The sequence below is a fragment of the Zalophus californianus genome, chromosome 17 (genome assembly GCF_009762305.2).
Source record: "Zalophus californianus isolate mZalCal1 chromosome 17, mZalCal1.pri.v2, whole genome shotgun sequence".
In the NCBI taxonomy this organism is placed as follows: domain Eukaryota; kingdom Metazoa; phylum Chordata; class Mammalia; order Carnivora; family Otariidae; genus Zalophus; species Zalophus californianus.
The window spans coordinates 31,901,467-31,909,536 of record NC_045611.1 but is presented as its reverse complement, the minus strand read 5'-3'; the positions used below and the strand labels follow the sequence as shown (position 1 = coordinate 31,909,536).

Genomic DNA, 8,070 nt, shown 5'->3' with positions numbered 1-8,070 from the left:
CCTCCAGCTGTTGATGTTCAGACTGTTTACTTGGAAGTGTATCACGGGATCTCCAAACATTCTTTTGGATGTTTGTTAACCGTATTAATAAAATGTGTTTTAGCCTATCAGTTGCCCCCAAACATGTTAGGTTGTGTTGCCAAGGCTAACTCACTTCTCTGAAGACCTTAGAATATGGCTTAACTTGCCATGTTGGCTCAACTGGAGATTCTGGGATTGTAAAATGAGCATTTACCATTTGTAAGTGTCTGTGAGACTCTCCTTGTTTTGCCACGAAAACAAAAATTAAATATAAATCAGACGATTATAGCAGATATAAAGCTGCCCAGCTCTTCCATTATGTCAGATATTAATATTTGGTTTATATCAGGACTTATGATTGTTCTTGTCTGCATAATTAAATGTTAGACATTTGAATATACTGGAATAAGCATACCCTAATTAAGTTCCACTTCTCTTTGGGAGTCCTTGTAAGATTTGGTTGCTTAACAATAAAGCCTGAGCACCACTGATTTTCTCCATCTCCTTAATTTTGAAGACGTGATTTTAGGCATGCAAAGAAAGAGGTTTGTCCAGGAATCCCTGGTGCGGAATTGGGACTGTCACCGGGACACTGGATGCACTTCTCTCTCTGGACCCTTGTTCTTTCCCAACCACAACCAGGGTTAGCAGTCCACCTCTGACCTCCATGATGAAAACCAGAAAGACCACAGTGTCCACATTCACTCTAAACTCACCCATCTAACTTAGTGCTCAGTTAGTTTTTGGTGGTTCTGATCATGCTGTAGCCCCTGGCAACATTTTGACCCAGTGACAGAGGAGAAACTCCCCGGATGTGGGGATCGGAAACCAGCCTGCTTGCTACCTACCCTCTGACCTATGCAGAGCCCAGATTTCAGGGACCCCTAAGCTTCTGATAAGAACAGATACTACTACACATGATCTTAGCCAAAAGGCTGAGAAACGATCGGGAGCCCTAAGCTTCTAAGGCTTATTCAGCGAATATTAATTGAATTCCTTCTTGTTTTCTTTTCACCCTTCCTTCCTTCCTTCCTTCCTCCCTCCCTCCCTCCCTCCCCCCTCCCTCCCTCCCTTCCTTCCTTCCTTCCTTCTGTTCCTTCTTCCTTCAGATGTCGATTGAGTGCTTACTATGGCCAAGCACTGTTCCAGCTATGACAGAATGTTCAACAAAACAGCCCAGATATCGCTTCTCAAGTTGTTTACTGTCCACTGGGGAAGATGTATAATATGTAAATAAGTAGTAATAGTTGTGTAAGTGTATTACAGATAATGCAGATGCTCATACCTGCCTCAGCTGGGCATAGTCTTCTCTTTACTCCCCTCACACGCTCCCCCAGAGCGGCTCAGTGCTGCCACTGCCCCGCTGAAGGCAGAAGGGCCCTCTGTCAACAGGCACCTATTATTACTCAAGGGCTTATTAGATGCCTCAGTTGGAAAGAGCAGCCACTCTTGGCTCCATCTAAGGAGCAGCCCTAGATGCTTCCACTCCCACGTGACCCTGGGCCAATAGCCTGATGTCTTCAAAGCCTGCTTTCCAGGACTCCACCTTGGTAGGCTTTCTGAGAAATTCTGATGTTGTCTGGGGACAACCTCTTGAGTGAGGCTGAGGGGGTCCAAAGCCAGAAGGGCAGAGGTGCAACTCTACTCACTGAGGGTCGAGGAGGACCCACAGGGTAGCTGGCCAGGTCTACCAAGAGCTGTTTGGAGACCTCTGGCACCAAGCTTCAGCTTCTTTTGAGTTAGGGAGTAGTAGACATCTGCTCAGGAACCCTCCTGCAGATGCCACCTTGTGGCCACCCTGAGATGTCACCTGAGTTTATCGGGACTATCAGGAGGAAAATAATCTGCTTGTCCCGCACTCCTTTATGCTACAAAGTACCAGGGATACAACAGTGCCCATGAGAGACAAGACCTCTCTCCTCACAGAGCCTCCTTTCCCATGGCATGGAAAACCAGTAAGTAAGCCCCAGTTGTGATGGGCAGTTTTATGTGTCAACTTGGCCAGGTTTTAGGACCCAACAATTCCATTAAAATCTAGGTGTTGCCGTGAAGGTATTTGGTAGATGGGGCTAATATCTACAGTCAGTTGATTTTAATTAAAGGAGATTATTCTTGACAATCTGGGTGGGTCTCATCCAATCAAATCAACCGAAAGGCCTTAATAGCAGCACTGAGGCTTTCCTGAGGAGGAAGAAAGTACGGGCAGCAGAACATTTGAGTTGAGACCTGGAAGGTGAGGAAGAGCTAGCCAGGTAAAGATCAGGAGTACGAAGCACCAAGATGATAAATCAGCTGGTGTTGAGGCAAGAGGAAGAGGTGCTTCTCCAGGGAGGCTGGAGGAAGAGGTGTGGTGAGATTGGGTCAAGGGGGTGCGGGGAAGCTGTTGGGACCAAACCAGAGAAAGCCAGGAACACCAGGGACAGTTGGGTCCATGGCATCCAGTGCAGAGGGTTGCCATGGGAGGGTTTTAATTGGGGACCTTACGAAAACCCCTGAGCCTAAGTTTATTTGTAAAAAGGAGATTCTCACTCTATTTCCCACCAGGCTCCTTTACAGACCAGCTGTGAGAGCATCATATACCGTATGGTGTGTGATTATGTTTTCAAAACTAGTGTGTGTTTTGCCAAAGGGGAAAAGAAGACTTTTATGAAGCAGGGGAGATGAACCAAAGTTGTGGAGGTAGGAGCTCTGTTCCTCTTGGATTAAATGTAAACTTACTAGAGAAAGTCATAGACTTTGGCTCTCCAGGATCTGTCTGGGTTGGATTTCTGTGTACCTTAGTTCGGCCAGCTACACTGAGAATGACATTCCCCAGCTTTGTGCAGAAAGTCCCCTCTGGACAGCCCTTCTGACTCTGACAACTGCCCCTTCCTTACAGGAAGTCCCTGGAGATCAAAAATTTGGTCCGGGCCCACCACTAAATCAAGACAAAGCCAGAGTGGGTTTCACCTTGCACTCGCCACGTCATCAGCCCTCAGAGATCTCTGAGCTGGCCTCAGTAGGATGGAAGTATTAGAAAAGACATATCTGGGGGCAAAGGATTTGGTATAACAGGGAAATCAGTGGCTCACCTAATTAAAAAGTCCATAGGTGTTTCTACCTTAAGGTATGAGTAGATGCAGAAGAGAGGATCAGGGCTCTCAAGATGTTTTCTTTGCCATGTCTCATTTTTCTGCTCTATTTGGCTCCATTTTCCAATATCCCTCCCCTTTCAGGAGCAACATGGCCACCGATCATTTCAGGAACTCTAAGGGAAAGAGAGCTCCCCTCGTCTCAAAAACTCCTGACCACCCCATGTTTTACTTGGGTCCTCTCCCAATGCATTTGTCTTCCACTGTCAAGATTTCCCATGGTGGGGACTGGAGAAGTCCTAGTTCAGCCCATGGACCTCTGGTCCATCCGACATTCCTTGACACTGCCAGCTTGGCCTGTGCATAATCCCTGTTCCATCTGAAAACACTATGGATGCTTCAAGAATGCATTGTTGACCTAGGAGACCTGAGGAGAGTGATGAAATGTGTGATACAACATAGTGGCAGCTCAAACCCAAGAGGTACTAAAGAAGCAGAGCTCGGTGGGCCCACCTAAATTTGTGCAGAATATTTGATTGTGCCCCAGGGCAGACATGAAGAGGAGAGCGGGAAGAGGCTTTCTCTCTATCACTCTTCCCTCTTTCTAAGAATCCTCAATGCTCAGAATCATGACATCAGCTCAAGTGACTCAAATCTCAAAGAATGTTGAGCAAATCCCACCTATACACTGGATGGGTTTAAACTTGAGCCTTACGAAGTTGCATTATTTTCCATTTGTTTATGTATTTTAATTTTATAAGTCGTGTCTATATAACATATATAAAAATAAAGGATATATAAAATCCAAACCTTACAAATAAAGGTATAACACCTCTTTAAATCCCTTTCTCTTCAATCCTGGTCTCCTCTTTTTTTTTTTTTTTAAAGATTTTATTTATTTATTTATTTGATAGAGAGAGACACAGCAAGAGAGGGAACACAAGCAGGGAGAGTGGGAGACAGAGAAGCAGGTTTCCCGCGGAGCAGGGAGCCCGATGCGGGGTTCGATCCCAGGACCCCGGGATCACGACCTGAGCCGAAGGCAGATGCTTAATGACTGAGCCACCCAGGCGCCCCAATCCTGGTCTCCTCTTATCTCCACAGAGACACCATTAACCAGTTAGGGATATGAACTTTCAAGCTTTCTGTGATTTGCATATAGAGAAATGATGTACACCTGGAAAATAAATAGTATTGTTTATGATCTATTGACTTAACATACAGACCCTTCAGCTGTATATATTACTCTGCAATATGTTTTTCCCCACTCATCCTTGTGTCTTAAAGATGACTCCATGTTGACCAATACAGATTTACTTTATTATATTTTAACTGCTGTGTATGAATCATGGCTTATTTAACCATTCTTGTGTTGATGGACATTTGACTCATGGCCCTTTTTTTTTTTTTTTTTTTTTTTTTTGGTCTCTTACAACGAACACCCTATACATGTTTTTGGCCACATATATATTTTTTTCTTTTTTAAAAGATTTTATTTATTTATTTACGAGAGAGAGAGAGCATGGGTGGGGAGTGGGAGGGGCAGAGGGAGAGGGAGAAGCAGACTCCCTGCTGAGCAGGGAGCCCTATGCAGGGCTCCATCCCAGGACCCTGGCATCATGACCTGAGCCAACGGTAGATGCCTAACTGGCTGAGCCATCCAGGCGCCGCTTGCCACATGTATTTTTCTTGGATCGATATGGAGAAGGGAATCCTTGGAACATAGGGTAAACATACTTTTAATTTTACAAGACGTGCTCAAATTAACCACACTGTGACGTGATTATACCAATTGCCACTCCTGCCGGATTATCAATTCTCTAAAGAATCTTTTTTTTTGTCTATATCTTGCCCTGTGTGGGTTTTCAGACTCCATTTTCCTTATTTGTTCTGTCCAGTTGCTTCCGGTCTTTGGCGTTCATGTTGATGGCGCTGAAGGTCGGCGCTGGGTGTGCTGAGCAAACAAAGGTAATTGATCAGAGAAGTAGCTGACAGCTCAGCTGCCATCGAACAGCTTCAGAAGGATGCTTTGCCCATTGTCTGTTTTCTGATGTGGTGATGGCTGCTCAAAATCAAGTGGCTGTTGGCTGGGGTTTGGAAATCTCTTTGCTATAAAGATATTTGACTTAAAATACGTTTCTGCCCATATATTATGTGGATGTTCATCCCTTGTGTACCTTCCTCTATATTCATTTTTCCATTCTATTATAATTTTAAAAGAATAAAATAGTAGTTTCCTAAAAAAATTAGAAAAAAAAAAAGAATCAAACGACTCTGCTGGCAGCATAGGTAAAATGAGAATATGGGCATTTGTCTTCACAAACAGTCATAGAATGGGTCTGGGTCAGCTCTGCGAGTATTTCCTCTCTGCACAAACACTTGCTTGCTGGTCCACTTTCAACTCTACAGAAACCACTAATTGTTCAGCTCGAGAAGCAGGCACAGTGAAGAATGGATCTAAGACAATCTTTGATTTGATTTCTGGTACACATTTTCCTGTTAACGTTTAACATATGTAGCCTGCAGGCACGCTTCACACAAATATCCAGCATTCTAAGGAACCAATGATCAGTCGGAGAAATGTGTAAAGATTTGAGAACACGCGCAATTTTCACTTTATATGTTGTCAGTGAGTAACTATTCCAAAGGTACTTTTCTCACCACTTGGCTGTAAAAAAAAAATCCCGTAATGCGGTGGCACTCTGACAAAGTTACACATTTAATGAACACACCACCCCAAGGAATATTTCTTCAAATTTGATAACTGCCTCCCTTGCATTCAAAGGCATTGCTAACTAGAGACTTCGAGTTTAGTTGGAAATAATTCTTCAATTTATCGGATTACATCGAGAAAATCGTCAACAGTTTTGTCTGTTTTACCTTAGCTCAGCATTTATACCATTTGAGTATGGGCAAGGGTGGGATTTAGCCTTGATCGATAAGAGAAGGAATTTGGTAACCAAGCAATCGATGTAAACAAACATTCATTGAGAATGTTTACATAACTCTGCTTATTCTTTTTCCTGACCCCCTACATAATTTGTTGTATGTCTTCCTCATGTGGACAGATCATTCTATTGCATATTGTTATTGGAAGTCTTATCTCCCTAGTTAGAGCCCTTTAGGGCAAAGGACTGGTCTTTACCTTCTTTAATCACCCCCATGCTTCCTGTTGTGGGGTTTGGCATTTAACAGGCACCGAATAAATGTCGGCTAGAACAGAGGACACTTCAGAAATACCCATTTACCAATCAAATTCAATAGACTCATTAGAAAATTCTTATCAATCCGTTAAGCAATTCTCCTAAAGTATTTGGATATTTAAAAATTTTGAGTTATTTCCTATGCTTGTATCACCAAGAATTACCCCAAAGGTTACATGAGAAATGAAAAGTGATTTAAAGTTAAGATGGTGGGAGAGGTTCACCCTATTTCAAGCACATAGCGATAAGAGATACGTGTGTTAGGATGCTTTCGGCTGCAAGGAACAGAAAAACCCCAACTCAAATTAGCTCAAAGGATAAGCAAACTCTTCATACCAGATCATGGAGGTAATGAAGGAGGGTGACTTCTGGGTTGGCCAGTTCAATGCCTGAAGAGCATCACCAAGGACCTTTCATTTTTCAGCTCTGAACTCTTTGGTGTGTTGGCTTTGTGTTGAGGTTGACTTATATAGAAAATAAGATGGTTTCTTCCGATGCTTCATTTTGAGAGAGGAAAGCTTTCCCAGAAACCTCTAGATTTCTCTTCCCATCTCATTGGCTAGAATGTGTCACATGACAAATTTAAGTCAATGACTATCCCTTTCTGTATCTGGGACTGGAGCCAGACTTCCTTGAAGAGTCCGACCCTGAGCAGGAGAGGGGATACATACCTCACTGGGGTTCTGTTTTAAGCAGGAAGGAAGATGACGTTAGAAGGCAGCTGTTTATTATCTGCTACAATATGCACAATTGAAACAAGACAATCGAAAATGTATAACTATTGCGCCAAACTGCATCCACATCCCCATAGACTAGAACCAGAACAGAGGTGCAGAGACATGCATGGGGCTAAATGCACTGGTCAGCTAGGTTCATTGTGACTTCTGTGAGGCTGAGAACCAAATCAGCTTCACTTCTTGAAGCTAGAGACTCGGATAGGATGTCCCCTCCTGTAAAAGGAGGCTGAAAAAGAAGTTCAGTGTCTTCGCCTAGGCCCGTGGTTTCCAAAAGCTACCTCCACAATGGTAGACAGAAGGACATGCAGGCTCCCAGGTTAAGATGGCAGCCTGGTCCCTGACTGGATCTTAAAATCCCCAGTGTTCTTTGGCCATAACTCAAGGTGCTATATGGTGCCTCAGCTGATTCCAGCCTGTGGACTGTTTGTTACTGGTACTGACTAGAGAAATACAAAAGTTGGGAGTAAGCGTTTATAACTTTTACAGCAATTTGATATGGTCAAGACATACTAGCAGGTGATGATGCTTCTGTAATTCATTTTTATTAAATTTCACAAAAGCATCAGCCCTTGAGGGACTGGGAGGAAACTGCTTCGTCACCACAGATCATGTGAGGAACATTCCCTAAGCTTGGACTGGGTGCCTAAGAGTTCCTGGGGCCTGGCAAGAGATAAATACAAAATATCTGGAGAGAGAAAGAGAAAAAGGCTGACTGACCCAGACTGAGGCAAACATGAAAAATTAAAATAAGAGAGGCCCTTCAAAATGAGCCTGCAGACTAAAATCCCGAATGTGTATGGCAAATTGGTAGACAAGAAAATCAATATTTGGAAAAGGAATTTTTTCAGGTGAAATAAAAAAATAGAAATAATTGAAAATGACTTTAAAATAAGTGTCTTTAGAATCACTAACAAGGTAGGGGTGCCTGGGTGCTCAGTTGGTTAAGTGTCTGCCTTTGGCTCAGGTCATGATCTCAGGGATCCTGGAATTGAGCCCTGCGTCAGGCTCCCCATTGAGTGGGGAGTCTGCTTGTCCCTC

The 8,070-nt window shown here is 43.5% G+C and overlaps 1 pseudogene; it reads right to left on the bottom strand.

Moving 5' to 3' along the window:
• Positions 1-836: 836 nt before the first annotated feature.
• Positions 837-968, bottom strand: LOC113936798 (annotated as a pseudogene).
• Positions 969-8,070: the final 7,102 nt, after the last annotated feature.